Here is a 16,499-nt window from a genome sequence, read left to right as displayed (position 1 = left end):
GCTGCAAGAGCTGCAGTACCCAGCAATGCTGGTAGGAGTGGCTTCTGCCATCAAAATCCTCACAGTTTATCTGAAATATTCATCCAAGACTGTCTAGAATGTGAAGACAGTTGCTAGGGTTGTTGAAAAAGGCCACATTGCTCTGTGGCTTACCTGGGAGTGACCACCTCACCATACCTTTTCACTTTGAGCTTGCTGCTTTTCTGGAGTCCTTCTCTGAGCTTTGCAGTTCATGATGTGTTTGTATTGCCATAGTGCTTAGAGGCTTTTCTCACAGGTTGCTCCCTCTCTCTCTAAGCTTTCAGTACTCTATTCCCCTGCCAGTACCTTGTGTAACTCTCCCCCTGCCAATATTGTTTGCTTGCATGGATAAATTTCTTTATACTGGATAATTTGGAGTAACCTTGTGACTGAAAAATCCTAATCTAAAAGGCAGTTTAGTTTTGCATTGTCCTTCATGTGATTTTGCTGCTGATGAGATTTGCTGGGGCGGGAGTCATGGTGCTGGCATGTGCTCTCTTTGAGAAAAGCAGATTAAGATCATAGTTCGCTCAAACAAGGCTTCTTCATTTAATGTGTATGGGCAGTGGGCACTCAGGCTGAAAGTAGATTTTGTACTTTAACTTCCAGGTCAGTGAGTTTTTTGTCCCATTTGTGTCAGCAGACAGTAGCCCTTTGTTCAGCATCACAACTTCTTCCACCTCAGCAACGCGCATGCACGCATGCACACACACACACGCACGCATGTGATGCAGATCCTGAACTGTGCAATAAACTCCACGGTAAGTTCCATAAGCCCAGCAAATATATCATCTGTTCTGCTTCAGGGCTTGATTGTGTGCCCTATTGACCAGCAATAAAGCTAAGAGTATGGAGGTAGTTAGTTATTAATTTATTTTGGCTTTTCCATCCATCATTACCTATGTGGGAAAGAAAAGGGGCATAAATACTTTGAGAGCGAAAATTTTGTCTTTGGAGAGGTGGCCTTTGTAACTTGCAAAAGTTGGATAATTTAATGAAATTAGTCAAGTATTAAATAAATTAAGTATTTAATTCAGTAATTAAGTAATTTTGTTACTAAGTAGGGCCAGAATTAAGGCCAGGTTAGGTCATGAGCATGAAAGGTCGTGAGTCATGAGCGCAAAAATTAAAAGATGAACGCATCTGGATGAATGCCCTGTAGCCTGTTGTTGGTGTTCTGAACACAAAATAACTGCTTGAAATCCTGTCTTTGCAGCGGTTGGTGCTTGCTGGCACCCTCCTCTACTAATGCAGAGTCTGTAAAAGCAAGAAGGGAGGCACCATCCCGCTGCTGATGGAATGCTTTTTCCTGAGCACCTCTCTAGAAGGTGTGGGTGCTTGCCAGTAGAGCCTCAAGCATCCTTTTATGGCTAGCGGTGTATGTCCCACAGGAGCACGACACTTCTCCCTCTCAAGGTCTGACCTGCTGCTTTTCTGCAGGCAGTGGGCAGGAGAGTGAAGGCAACCCACTTTTTCCTTGCTCTTCTAATCTGGCAGTGCCTTACTCCTCCACCAAAGCTCAGCTCAGCCCTGGAGTGCTCTCACACCCAACTGTGCCTGACCTCCCATAACCTCGCTGTTTGTGCTGTGGTTCCCTGCAAAATTCCCTCCGTCCTGATCCGCTTGGACTTTGTCCCGAGCAAAAAATCCTGCTCAGGCTTCTCAGAATTAACGTGCATTAGCCTAACTCAGAATTGCTGTTTCCTGGGAAGTTCTGACACTGTAAAGCTTGTTTGGTTCCTGCCTGCCCCCCGCCCCCCCCCCTTTAATCAGATTTAAATAATTTATTTTTAAAATTTCCTATGAGAGCACTGTGTCCCAGATTTTGAGTTTTAGAAATGTTTTGCTCTGGGATTTCTGAATTTTTGTTTTGAGTTATATCCATTTTAAGTTGTTGTACTACTTATGCTTACTGCCAATTTGCTAAGTAAAGACTAGTAATAGGTCACAGTATGTATATTATATAAGAAAACACGGTAGTTAGTTACGTCTTTTTTTTTAAATTGATAAGAACAGCTGCTCCTTAATATGACTGAAACATCTTATCTTATTCTCTAGAACAACAAGTCCCTTGTTTGCAATGTAATGAAAATCTGGCACTGCTGTTACAACACCCAGGAATGCCTTCATCTAGAAAAGCAGATAACATTTTGTTCTGTACTAAGTAGCGATTCATCTTAATGATCTAAAAAGTAATAAAGTATTTCACTACTTCTGTCGTGTTAGGGCAAGGTAATAACGATGCATGTGGGATAATAACCTCTAAGATAAAATATGTACAATTTGGAAGTTCTGAAATAGAGCTTCTGAACTGCCAGAAACAAAGCTGTTCCAAGTTGCTTTGGCAGGAACTTTTATCAAAATCAATGGTCTTTCAAAAACAAATTAAAAAAAAAAAAAAAAAAATCTGTTCTTAAAAGAAGTTCTTCCCAAGAGGATGTTTTGATGGTGCTTTTCTACTAGCTGTCTTTCTGTCCCAGCAAAGGCACTCTGTTATGCTCCTTAGCACTCTGAGTAGAGAAGACTTAAGATGTTTCTCACTAAGACTTAAACTCAAGTCTCCATAGTGAAAGTCCTAAAAATTCCTTCAATGCAGAAGCTGCCCTTCTCTGGCTCCTGCGCTGCTTTTGTACTGCTTGTAACACATCATGTCAGGTGTGAAATAACTTTCCTTACCCTGAGGCAGAAGCATGCTGTCTTCCCTGCCCCTCACAGGGGGAAAGGACAGTGTGCTTTTACTGTTGGACCTCTTCCATGGAGGCCTCCCTCCACGTGGAGGAAATGGCAAACGTTGTCATGCCTGTTTCTCTTTTCCAAGGTGTTGCCCAAACAAGCAACACAAATGAGTTCCAAAAAAAACCAGGATGGCTTGAGCAGGGAAGATAGCTTGCATGACTGGGAGGCCGCAAAATTAATAGAGCCAAAGTTTCCTTTCCTGTCATGCTCTGCATTGGGATTTGATGACTAGTGAGTGGGCCTTTGCTGTTCTTGTGGAGGAAGGTGTTTCTGTGGTTACCTTTCAGCATTCGTCATTGCAGAAGCTGGTGGAAAGCCACAGTTTGGGGAACCAAATTCCAGTGTCGCTCACAGCACAGATGAAGAGTTTATCAGTCTTAAATTAAGTTCATGCAGCTGTTACACCATATAGTTAAAACAAACCGATACCATAGAAGCAGCTTGCTTGTTTGTTTTAAGCAAACATGTTCAGTATGGGAATAGCATCCACAGTGGAGGAGTGGATCTGGGCTGTGGCATGGCAAAGGACTGCAGTGGCAATGGGATTTATAAGTAGGATATTTTAATGGGAGTTGGTACACAATCCAGGCATCAATAGTTTTAAGATGTAACGTATCCCAGCAGAGAAGCATGAATCAGCAGCGTGCTGCCGAAACTGGTCTGCCCTTAGCAAGACATAGCTGCCATGTTCACTCCACTCCACTGATTTAAAGACTTCCTTTTTCTTTTTCTTAATAGTAACAGTGAAAGAAACTCTTACATAACAGGGAGGGCTAAGCTCTCCAGAAGTCAGAAATAAAGATGCTGACAGATTTGTTGCAAATGCAGAGATAAGAAGATGAGTGACAGTTTTCGAGTTCATGTAGAACAAGCAGATTTCATGAACTGATTTAGGCTGTGCGACCTTCATGCCATTATTACTGCAAGGATCTGGGAGCAGCGGATGAGTGAAGACAGGGTATGAAGGCAGTTTCTGGAACCATGCCACTGAAATAGCACTGGACAAGTTCCCATGGGTGTGCTCCTCTGAATTTTATTTCCAGAAGACAACAGATGTCCCCGCTTGCCCCAATTCGCAGAATTAGATTGAGGGTTGGAAAATGGAAGAATGCTTTATTCCCCAGGCTAAGATCTGGGTTTAGCTATGTCCAAACTGATTCTCAATGCAAGTATGAAAATGCCTTTGTTTGTTCTTAAATAGTATTTTGTATGCCATTTTTGCCCTGTCTGGGTTTATACTGAAAGTCAATCTTTGAAAGGCTAGGCAAAAGGCTGTAATCTGGGAGACATCGTAGCTACGTGTATGACACTAGAAGCTACAGGGAAAGCCCAGCGCAATGAAGTCAGCAGGAATTCTGCCCATGAGCGTGGAAGTGGTGTTTCATTAGCAGGGAAGCCTGAGGAGAACTGGCCCATGTGAGGAAAAGAATGTTCCCATTGTTCATGGCAGGAGGGAAAGTTCAGTGGATGTATCTGGCCATTCTGAAAGGGTGGTTTGGCTGCATTTTAGAGCTCGCAAAGTCTGGTTAAGGGCTGTGTACTTCTGAGTAGGACAGAGGTCTAAGATTTGGGGGCCTAAGGGAGGCTCTGTCCTTCTCTCACTGCTGACTGAGCCATAGAAGATCCCAGGTTGAAAGCCAGAGAGTCAGTGGTGTTCAGAAGAGCCTACCAACATGGGAAGGAGGCCCAGGAGGCATAGGATCAGGGGAGTCTTCTGTGGGAGTTTGCTTGTTTTAAAGTCGAGGAGCAGGGCAGTGTGACCGGTACCTGCGGTGTGGGTGGGAGAGCCCTACAGAAGCACGGAGAGCGCAGGACTGAGTGCTGGCACCAGCTTCGCGCCGTGTGCGTCTTCAGCCGGTGTGGGAATGATGTGCGCGAAGTCCTGGCAGGTGGGAGTAGAGGAGGGAATGAGCCGAGTGCTGAGGAGGCAGCAGAGGAACTTTGATAGCAATAGGAACATATGGTGGAGAAGTGTCACGGCTGATACGGTTGCAAGATAGTTTCAAGGAGACAGTCCCGCTACAAATAGGGAGGTTTAAAACCAAGATGCAGGAGTGTGCCAAGAACACTGTGTACGGTTCTGTCAGAAAAGCGTACTCATGCAGGAGCAGGTGCAGAACAGGGCTAGGAGGATGAGTAAGGGACAGAAAGCTTAGCAGATGAGAGAAAACTAAAAGCGATGAGTTTGTTTTGCCTAGGAAAACAAAGACTGGGAGAGGAATGTGATGTCTCTCTGTAAACACTTCATTGCTAAGTACATACTAGAGGGGAAGAAAAGGTCTTTATAATAAAGATCAATGCTGGCACAAGGACAAATTGGTACAAATTTGCTGTTAATAAACTTAGCCTGAAAATTAGATTTTCAACAACTAGAGGAGTGCGATTGTGGAGCAGTCTCTCAAAAGGAGAAATGGAAACCAAAGGAGCTTTGTAAAGAAGCCTGAGGAGCCCGTGGTAGCAAAGGGAGAGTAGATTAAATCTCTGAAAGTCTCATTTTATTTTATGCATGTTGATGCTATAGACAGCCTGACACAATAGTCTAGGCAGGAGGGCAAGTTGCAGTGGAAGGTGGAAGCAGCAGTCAACAGCTGTAATTAAGAATCAATAGCCAAGTTACAAGTCAGCTGCAGGAGATAGGGAGTTTCAGGATAGCTGAGCTGTGCAGATATCCAGCTTTGGCTGTATCTAATGTTTAAGAACAGAGACTTCACCAAACTGACTAAGTTTAGAGCCTTTTCACAGCATCTTTTAGAAACAAAACTTGGACAGTAGGACTCTGTGCTAAATCTTCCTTCTCCACTTCCCAGTTGCTGCCATTTTCTGCTCCATTCTGGCACAGATCTACACTGTGGCTGTAGTAGGGTAGTTTTGTCTCTGTGCCCCTAATTCCTCGTTCATAAAAGATTAGGATATGTTTTAGGATGTATTTTGAGAATGCCTCCAACTTTGCTGGAGACTTCCCAAGAGAGCCTTTTGGCATGAAATTGTAGAGGCAAGGTTAGCAAAGTTTAGCAGAGCTGCCTTTGTCAGAAGAGGTGCTAGGATCCTTTTGCAAACCAGCTTGTTGGTTTGCAACAAGCTTGAAATTGTGTTGGTAATTTTTGGATTAAGAGAAAATGAAGTAATTTCTTGAAAGTGTTTTGAAAATTACGGTGTTTTCCTGGGTCAGAACTGAGGAATGCTCACCTATAGGACAAGCTGAACTTTTCAGGCTAGAAAATGAGAGGAAAATGCAAATAGATAAGCAAAAAACCAACCAGCTAAAACAAGAACTTCAGACCTTGATGGTGGTACAAAGAAAGGTATTCCTGGAAATGGCAGTTCTTTGGAATTGGAATGAATTGAAGAGTGCAAGAAGCAGGCAATAAATAGAAGATGCATCTGGACAAAAACATGAGGAATGAAAGAAGGGATAGTAGGGCAGGCAGACCAAGTATCTTTTTTCAGCTCCTAATCAGACATGAGCATTCAGGGCAAAGAGAGACTTTACTTCCCATTCCTTCTGGCTGCAGACCTGGAGAGCATCAGAGATATATGGGAGAAAGCCGGAGGAGCATTATTGCCCATCTGAAGAAAAAAATCTGCTGCTGCTTTGAATTTTGCCACAATATCCATGGTGTAGCTCTGCTGAGTTTGGTTTTCTGTGCAGCATTTTTGTCTTACTAATGGGCTTTACTTATTTGGCCCCCAGCATTATCCTGACTTGTCAGTAAAACTAAGAGCAGCATTGGAAAATTGCCATTAATCAGTGGAGTCAATGCATTGGAGGGATAAAGTGAATATAAAAATTGTACTTCCCAGAGGAGGCTCTTACCCGATGATGTGAGAAGTCATAGGTTTTTCAAAAGTGGTCAGCTTCTTTTGCCTCCAGCTCATTCAAGCATCCTGTCCTTGCATTTTCAGGTGATCATGGGACCAGCAGGGAATTTTGGTAGGGAGAGGGGAAATCATGAGGGGCTGACACCAATGTGATCTAATGGTTGGCAAGGACAACGAGCCTAGTCCTCCTTTGCAGCCCAGCTTGACACTATAGTCATTACGCAGGGGCTTGAGCTCTTGGCTTACTCCTTTTCAGTGCCTTTGGACCATTTGGCCTACTTAGGGAGAAGTTAACCATCCTGTGCACATGCTGATTTGGTACCTTGTTTTTATATTCTTCTTTTTGTGCACAGAAATGGTGTGATTAAAGCTAGGCCTCAGGGATGCATGACCTGCAGTTGCTATTGACTTTGAGGGATGTTTTTCCACATTTGACCTGTCAGGTCAAGAGAGACAGGGTTGAATCCTGATCTTACCTACTATAAATGAAGACAAAAAGTTGCTCAAAACTGTATTCTAACATATCCTGTCTGGAAACGAGTGCAATCTTACCCTAACTCTTCCCAGCAGCATCTTCCAATATTACAGATAAAAAATTTGATGGTCAGAGAAAGTTACTAGTAGACTGCACAATAAGCTAAGACTGTTTCATCAGCTGAAGCTTATAAAATGTAAATGATCTGAATTTGTTAATGGAATAATTCCTACAACATTATCTCACTCTTCTGAATATTTGGGGTGTTAAATATTCCAGATACTATTGTGATAAGTCTGAATTTCTGTCTGGTTTCCAGAAGTTAAAAGCTGTTGTTGGATTGTGCAAGACGTAGATCTCTAGTCTGCAGGAAAAAGGGAAAAATTTCTTTCACTTTTCTTTTTCTGCAATATCTGAAAAATTGAGTCAGAGACGACTTATTCTGTAGAGACAAAAGTTTTGTCCTCAGTTGTCCAAACAATGCCTGTTCAGATATGACAAGAATATCTCTGTTCCAGGCTGTCTTAAGATGTTTGCCTGAGCGACATAGAAGCATTTGGAAGAAGCCTACCTACATGCTGAGTAGCTCACAATCTTCTCTCTTGGCAAATAGAAGAGGTGAATACAGCAAATGCTCCTCACTGAGAAGCTGAAAGCCTCAAGAAACCATAACCAAGATGAATCTATCTCCTGAGATCTTCAAAAAATTCTTTTGTACTTTCTGTCAATTTAACATAGATGATAGTCTGTACAGGGGATAGTCAAAACGAATTTCTGTATTTCCCTCCATTTGTTTTCCTTTCTTCCTTTGCCACTCCATTTTTTCTCTTCTTTCCCTCACAGCTTAAATGAAATCAAATAAGGTGCTTGGTAAGTGTTGTACTGTTTTAATTCCTTTTCTTTGTAACTCTATTAGTTAATGTAAGAAACTTTCGCACATTAGGCAGCTATTTTTTATTGTATTAGTTCCAGCAGAACAGCAGTAACAGAAACAAAAGGCTCAAATCTCATTTGCCTTCCCTTTTTCTTATTGCTTACTCCAAACTAGAGCAGTGGATGTAATTGCAGTGGATGTAAAAGAGGACTGAAAGAATTCTGAAAAATGAGTAGTTGTAAACTTGCTGTAATTGCAGTGCATGTAAAAGAGGACTGAAAGAATTCTGAAAAATGAGTAGTTGTAAACCTGCGAGTTTTGCCCTGAGGGCATGCTCAGTTTTGAAACTTTCATTTTTGTAAGGTGTTTGAGCTTAGAACAGTGGGTCCTCAAGAGTTTCTGTATTCCTGTAAATCGTATTGAGAATCGGTCTCAGGTATGGACATTCCAGAATGGCAGTGCCCTCAGAATAATGGAAATGTTTAGAAAATGTTTGCTGTGTCTTTTTACCTTGTGACACTGCCACATCTCCTTCCTGTACGAGTTAGCCATAAAATCATGTTTAGCCTGGTGTACACAACCACAAGGGCTGCCCTACGGCCTTGAGAGCTTGTAAAAGCAAACAGTGGGTGTCAAACCCCACCCTCAATTGGATGGAAAAGCAGAAATCCATGGAGCAAACCCAAGCAGACTTCTCCAATAAGAAAAGAAAGTTGAATGGTATTTGCTAGTTAGCAGAGGTGGCTGGGTTGAAAGAAATTACAAGGTGTTTTTTCTAATCAGGGGGTCTTTTTTCCACACAGAAATGCAGTCCTGCTTATCCTGTCAGAATGACATGCTCAGCACCTCCCTCAAGCTGTTTCAGTCTTTCCACTTACTTCTGCCAGTGGTAAGGGTCATTGCAAACATATTCTTCTTGAACCTGCTCAGCTCTTGTTGCATTAGCTTCAGTCTGACAATAAGTAATGAAGGGTGGAGTACGTGAATCCCAAAGAGCGTGTTCATAAATTCAGACTGAAGAAACTGGTTGAGTTTGGAGTGTGTTGCACAAGATGTATTGAAAAACCCAGCCACAATTTCCCTGTAATCGGAATGCTCCTATTCGTGATTGTCAAGATTTTTCCATTACAAGGATAAAATCCCTGCACTGAATAATGAAAGGTCTTTATCCTAGAAGTGACATTCCCCTCTTGTGGCTCACTTAGGACATTAGTGCAACTCTGATATAAAGGACACCCCATCTCCTGTCCTATCCTCCTACCAGCCGTTCCTGTCTCCGCAATTAGCTTGGCAGCTGGGGTCGTTCTTTGTGCCAGTGCAGCCTGTTCGCTCGCATTGAGGTTTCTTGCTGCCATGAAAGAAAAGGTTAAGAACTAAAACGAGCTCTGCCATCATCCGTAAGGCATTAGGAGCCTGGTGCTGCTTCTGCTTTGCAGAATTCCAACACCCGGTGGACTGGACCTTGCCGCCTTCTCTGAAAGACAAGCCAGCTACAGGGGATTTATAAATACCCTTCCGTACAGCGGACGGGGAACGTGGCAGGATGGAACTCGGCACATCCCTGTGACTTCATTCAGATTCAAGTGATGTCAGCCTGTTCTTGAAGTATGTCAGTTATAATCAGTGCCGTGGCATCATATCTTGTACCACTTTGTCTAGAAGTATCTGAGGGGGCAAATCTTGGTCATTTTGGATGCAGAGGGCCTCCCATGCTCAGTTCAATCACTGCTTACAGTCTCATTGTGAGGATGCAGCAGATCAAAAGAAGGAGCAGATGGCATTAGAAGGTGGATTCATAAAACAAGGAAGAAGGCTGCAGGCAGTGGGGATTACCCCCATCTTTCCCTTTTCCTGGCTAGGCGTGGTGTTCTACAGTCTTTGTAATGCAGGGCTCAGTGCCTAGCTGAGAAGTATCGTCCAACTACTGAAGTAGATGTAGTTTTTAATATCCACTTCTCTATCTAGGATTATGGACAATGACACTTCTTTTTAACATCTGAATGCAAGGGAGTCCACATTCTGTGCTGTCTGCTGCCCAAAGGTTAGATTTAAATGTAGCTGAACAGTCTGGGAGGAGGACAAAGAGATGTTTGTGTGATGCTGAAGTCTCTGTTCAAGGCAGTAGTGCCAGACTCTGGAGAGGAAATCCACTTGAGGAAGCTACTAACATGATGTAATGCTCTCAGAAAAACCTGTACAAATCAGGAACTACACTAGCCTCAGTGTTGTGTTTTTCAGTCTGACTCCTCTGTGCTGCTGTTGACCAGGAGGAGCAATGCTAAACAGTCCCTGCAGGTCATGAGGCATTTGCCTTTCATTTCACTGGGTCAGGGTAAGGGATATCATATAGAGACAGGACATAATCTAGTAAAAGTTAAGTTTAGCTGCAAATATCATGGCATATCACAGTGATATTTGTGTGAGGTGCTTCTCTTCTAACCTGTTACTATGAAGGTGTAGTGCTTCTTGTTTTAACCACTTTTCTGAAGTGCTTACACCTTCATCATGCTTGAGCCATTCACATTGACACCCGTTGAAAGTATCTGAAATGCAGCCATGCAGACTGACCTGTTACACAACCTTGGTCTACAACACACCTGTAATTTTCCACCTTAAATCCTAATACTGCTGGGAGGGGTCAATGGTAGCGTGACTCATGCCAAGTGACTCATGACCTGCCTGCTGCCTGCCCAGCTCTGATAAAAGCTCTGCAGAGAGGGTTCAGAGGATCACTTGCTCTGATCATACCAGCTCATGTGGGTGCTTGTCTCCAAACTCCTGTCTCTGCTGGCAGACATCTTATTTGAAGTTGACAGCTCACATCAAGCTCATGGGCTTTTCAGTGACTTTAGCAGAAGGATATCCAAGAGCTGTATTTATGATGTAACATATTGGGTCATAGGTTGAGGAACATCAAAAACTTTGGGATTTTTTTTTCATTCTCTTTGAAGTGACAACAAAAACGATGACCAGATATTTGAAAATACTCTGGTTCTTGAGCCTGTGTCTGCTGGGTTCTGCCATCACTCTGTGCTGAGCTTGGTGCATGTTGGAGATAGGTGACCTCTGGGAAGTATTTAAGTGATTGGGTTGATAACTGGGGGATACCTGTGAAAAATGGCCTTTTTACCTGGCTGGTGAGGGCTGCTAAATGCTTGCCCTTCATGCAGGTGTTGCTCATAACCAGGCAGGTGTTAGGTGTAAGTCAGGAGTGTGTCTCCTGCAGAGAGCACGTGGAGCAGCTTGGGCACAGGTCTGGTTTGCAGTAGTGCTTCTTTACATTTCTCTGGCAGAGTAAAGGTGTCTCAAAGTAGGCATGAATTAATTTTTCGTGTGTTTGACCTTCTTTCCTCACCGGTGGACTGGTAGAGAGGCACTGTGATGTGAGGATGAAGCAAATTGATTAGTTCTGGTCAGCATGATGGTGGTGATGAGGCTGCAACAACAGTGTGCTGACAAAATGGTGCTGTACTAACTTTGTGTTGATTTCTTCCAAATGCTAGCACTGTTTGTTCCCATGCAAGCAAGGAAGGAGGAAGTGGGGAACTGTGCTTAATATTCATTTTCAATGTTGCAGTTAATTGCAGAGTTCTCTGAAAAGTGAATATATTCCCTTTCCTAGTGTTCCCCCCTCTGTTAAACTAACCACAGGTGAAAGCATTGGCTTCCCAAGATAACTGTATCAGCACAAGGTCATTTTTGTTTTGTTTCACTGTTCCATGTGTATTAAAAGAAAACAAATCCAGCCTTACTTGTGTGCCTGAAAGATGAGGCTTAAATATAGTTCTCACTCCTTTTTTCAGAAAGGAGAGTCAGACCAACCCTGATAGCCTTTGAAAACTTAATATGTAAAAATATGTAAACAAGAAAAGGTTTTATGTAGTTCTGCACAAGAAATGGAGAAATAACCATAGTCCTTAAAAATGCTGGGAGAGAAAATTATTTTTCACAGAACTGGAAACATTTAATTTGATTAAAAAGGCCATTATTAAGGCAAAGTTCTGATTTTTTTTTTACTTGAATTGATTCCATATTATTGCAAATTTGTGGTTTGAACAGCACATTATGTATTACGCTTAACTAAGATGGTTATTGCAGCTTAGATCACTCAGAGCTCTGCTTATCTGTATGTAATATCTGTACATCAGCTTGGTTCAGACTTGCAGCAGGCATTTATGTTTATTTGATAGCTGAGATCAACTCTTTATTCTTTGATCTAATAAGAGATATAGAAGAGAAAGGATAACATGTAAATTAATAATATCCTCAGTACAGCTTTTATATAACAAAAATTGTACAATGTACCCAGTGATCCAGTTTATAGTGGAGCATGAAAATGGCCTGTGCCGAAAGCTTTTGGAAAGGAAAAGTATCTGTAAGAGAAAGTAAATGCTTACCAGGATTGTATGACAAAGTTACCAATTTCACTTGTGTAGCTGTGGAATGACAATATAAACAGCCATTTCTTTTCTTTGAACAGTGTTGCTGGGTTTTAACAGATGAGTATGTTTTGTTTGGAAGGGTGGTCCCAGGTTTCAAGTAATACCTCAGACATCAGTGTTAAAGTGAGGACCTCTGAGCTGTTTATTTCCTGTCTCAGTTCAGATTAAATAGTGTGGCCCCATAAACGTGGGCAGGCTCAATCTTGTGCTCTGTAAATGAGCAGTGCTGGGAGTTAGTATCACTCACAAAAATGTTTATAGTCCTCATATGGTTTTATGGTGTTTGAGTTTTGTTACTTGGAGGATGCACCGAGATGTAAAACCAGGAGGACTTTACATCACGTTTATTTCCCAAGAAAGTGCCTCTTTGTGCTACAGGCTGCTCTATATTCAGTGGTTTTGATGCCTGAAGGACACTAGTGAAACTCTTCCCCACCAAGTGATCCAACTGTGGCCTGAGCCCTTCCTGTTTTTTGCTTCTGTATGTACCAGCACCTGCTCTCCATGTTATTTTCTCACCAGAGGCACCTGTAGATAAAGTGTGGCTCTGTTTGAGCATTGGAGTCATGTTTACAGGGTGTGGATTGAACAGCGAAATAAGGAAAGGCAAGGCACCTGAGCAGTGAGGGTCATTGAACTGTCATAAAAATGGGGAAAACGTCTGTATTTTCTGAGGTTGATCAGCCTCCACAACAGCAGAGACCCTCTGCTGACTCGGGAGCTGTGTCACGCACAAAGGCCTTTGTGGTGGCACTAACTGTGCCTGCCGGTGAACCGCACGGCCTGTCTCGGTGTGCCAGTGCGCGGGGACCACAGCTCTGAGCGGAGGAGTCCAGTCTTCACGCTGCCGGGAGCGGTTCGTCCTCTTAGGATTTCATCAGGCACAGCGGGGACAGAACGAAGGGGAAGGGAAGGTTGGGGGTATGGTTCCAGAAGCATTGCGACTCCTTTTTCACAGCACACCAGCAGGTTCTCACCTTTGGGATGGCAACAGTTCCTGGTTCCCACTCAGTTCCTGCAAGGTTAGGAGCTGCTGCCTCACCCAGAAACAAGTGTTTCATTCTTTCCGCTTCTTTGAGGAAGAAGCAAGAAAAGAGTGTGCTGGATTTCAAAATGGGGCAGTAGCTGTTGTCCGTATCATATACCAAATTGCAGTTTAAGAACCCCTTACCTCCCAGTCCAGGGGGATTTATGAGCTCTAGAAAATGCAGAAGCAGGCAGTAAAGAAGGAACTGCTGAAAATGGGCTCAGCTGCCATGGAGAAAGGAGCAGAAAGAGGGTTAAAAAGATTTTTTTGACTAACAGGCCAGGTAGATCAAGCCCTTTGCCTCTGATCCTTGAAGGGACAGCAGAATAAACTTGGTGGAGTCATAGAATACAAGCCTACAAACCTAAGTGCTGGATCCTCCAGCAGAGCAATCTGGGCACTGACAAATGAATGTAAGTCAGATTCAGGTGGAATGTACCTTCCTGTCACCATTGACCGTCAAAGAAGCTCCTGTTCTAAGAATTTCAGTTAGATGTCTCCATTTAGCTGGGTCAATATAGGCAGCAAGGGCCTATACTAGTCTTGTGCTGAATTAGTTTAAAAAAAAAAGGGGGGGGGGGGAGCGGGGGAAGTCTGATGTGTTGTCCGGTGAATCAGTTTTTCCTGGAAGAAGATATTCCCAAAGAGTGAGATTAACTATTTTTTGCTTTTTTTAAACCAGTTTCAATGGTGTGAAAGGAGCCAAAGTGGTGCACAAGTCTGGGCAGAATCCTCTACCGGCTGTGAATTTCAGTCAAGGTAAGTCACTCCCCTGCTTTAAGATTGTTACGCTATCAGTGTGGTGTTTTATGCCCTGTGGTAACAGTGTAAAACCTGCAGTGCTGGGGGAGAGAGAATGACACTCTTTTTTGCCTTTTCTATTCTGATGGGCCCAGCAAGCCTAAGATAGCTTGGGTTACTAACCAAATGAAACACAGCCTTTGGGGTGAGCTCTGGCAGGTGGAAATTGCTGAGACTATTTCTAATGGGATGTATGGTGGGTACCCAGCTCCTGCCCTACATGCTGCCCTCTGAGTTGGGGCTTGCTGGAAGGGGACTCCTAGGAGTGCCTTAAAAATAAGGGAATGGCATGCAAGGAAAGAGGAGGGGGATGCCCAAGGCTCTTCTGTCCCCTTATGCTGTGTGCCAGAGGTATTGTCTTTGGCTATTGTCTCTTGCTTTGTTCTGTGTCTGGTTTTTTTTTATAATGGGTTTAGTGAACACGCTTCCCTCAGAGTTTTTTTCCTGTCAATATTATAGTGAAGTAGAGATGTGGATAAAACACAGATGTTCCTTCCAAAGCACTATTTCTGTGCACAGGAGAATTCAAGGCAGCAGCAAAGCATCACAAAACCCACAAGATACTGGTGCTATATTATAATATCAGTTGAACAGCATTGTTGGTTATGTTTGGTTGGCTGAGGATCCAGGAGTTAGCAACAAGTGGTAAAAGCCAATCTGACTGAAGGCTAGTTGTTTTTAAACAAAAATTTAAGAGCACTTACATGTGATTGGCTGGGACTTTTTGGCTGAAAAAAATAATTGATTTACATTTAATAAATCTGTTTCCCAGTTTCTCAAAAAGTTCTTAATTTTTGACAAATTCTGTGTGTATGTGTATAGGTAAAAAATGAAAGCATAATGTTCATTTGAGGATGGAGTTTATATATTTAAGCTGTAATACCTGTGGGTATCTGGTAAACAGTGATATAAATATGTCATGAACTTGTGTTCATGAGAAGAACTTTCCGAAGTAGCTGCAGCTCTCAAGACTGCAGAGCTCCATGTGAACAGAATGGATCGGAGTGTGACAAGCTGAAGAAATGGGCCTTTTGGCTTTGGCCTGACTTCTCAGGGTTGGTTAGTGAATGCTGCTTAAAGAACCTTCCTCCCCTTGGAAGTCAGTTAGCATTTCAAGTTAAAACTTATTTTCTTTAACAATGAGAAATTTTAAATGAAAAAAAGGATTGTAGCTGTCATGGCTGAAAGCTAAAAGTACAGCTAGAGCAGAAGTAAATAGTCACATACCCAAAAGGCTATGTGCTGTGTCTCAAGAAGCTCCCACAAAACCCATCTTTTCTCATAAATGGCTTTTTCTTCCCTGACTTCTCCTTCCTGAAAGCTTTGGTAAGTAGGAGGCTGTGCAGCACATCTCAAAATTTATCAGACGCAGTTAGTCAGAAGAGAACAAGACAAGCTCCAGAAAGAACGACAAAAGCTCTTCGGTTTCCTCAAAGAGGCTTCCCATTATGGCAAGCCTTCTCACACTGCCTCCTCCTCTGAGTTCCCTCTGCATAGAAGGGAACCTAACAAAGCACTGAAACGATTTGCCTTTCTCCTGGATGAAGGGTCAGGTGCTGATCTAGAAAAACTTGTCCACAAATACTGCTTTTTACTCTGGGCAACAGCACAGAATTCCCTGATCACTGTTAGTAGCGTTTAATTTGCGGAGACCTCTGTGGTCTATAACTAAGTGTGGCAGGTGAGGGGAAAGGGAAGATGCCTTGTGATTTTGTGGTGAATCTGACCGGTGGCGAAAACAGCCCTTCATGTCTTACGGAGTGACAGCGCTGCAAGTAAGGATGTATCACGGGTAATGTGTTGGCTGGCTAACCTGACCTAAGTGGTGGCTGCTTGCTAAATCCAGGCTGTCATCAGAGTCTCAGAGATGAGAGGTGTTGGTTTTTCTAAGGCTTTGGGACAGACTTGTCTTGTCTCAGATAAGAGAGGTTAAATGAGACCCAAATGACATAAGCATTCCTCATGGTGTTTTTGTTGCGTGGGTGAATGTTTCCAATAGATAGGAACAGCTCTGAGTACTATTGTTTCTGTTCACATGTAGCTAGAAGAGCATACAGCTGTCTTCATAGACACTGGTATTGCCACAGTTACCCAGCTTCAAGTCACTCTGCTGCAAAGTATTGAATATGGGACCATACACTGAAATTGCTCTGAAACTGAAGCTAGCATAAAATAAGAGCTGCTTGTTAAGCAGTGCGTCATGGAGAGAACATATGGCAACAGTTTCTCAGAACTCATATTGGCTTAAGTGGTATCAAAGAGGAATTCAGCCTGTGGTTGTAACCTGTGCCAGGGTTTCCCAGA

The 16,499-nt window shown here is 42.9% G+C and overlaps 1 protein-coding gene across 1 annotated transcript in view; it reads left to right on the top strand.

Moving 5' to 3' along the window:
• The window catches only part of HEMK1 (HemK methyltransferase family member 1), a 111,276-nt gene that overhangs the window by 41,650 nt on the left and 53,127 nt on the right, over positions 1–16,499 (top strand). Inside the window, exon 12 of the transcript XR_005930960.1 lies at positions 14,077–14,153. The gene's annotated coding sequence lies outside the window, so the exon portion shown is untranslated. The remainder of the gene's footprint in view (positions 1–14,076; positions 14,154–16,499) is intronic.

This window comes from Aquila chrysaetos, chromosome 20, assembly GCF_900496995.4.
Source record: "Aquila chrysaetos chrysaetos chromosome 20, bAquChr1.4, whole genome shotgun sequence".
Classification (NCBI taxonomy): Eukaryota; Metazoa; Chordata; class Aves; order Accipitriformes; family Accipitridae; genus Aquila; species Aquila chrysaetos.
Note: the sequence above shows the minus strand (reverse complement) of the source record. Positions and strands in the feature narration are given on the sequence as shown.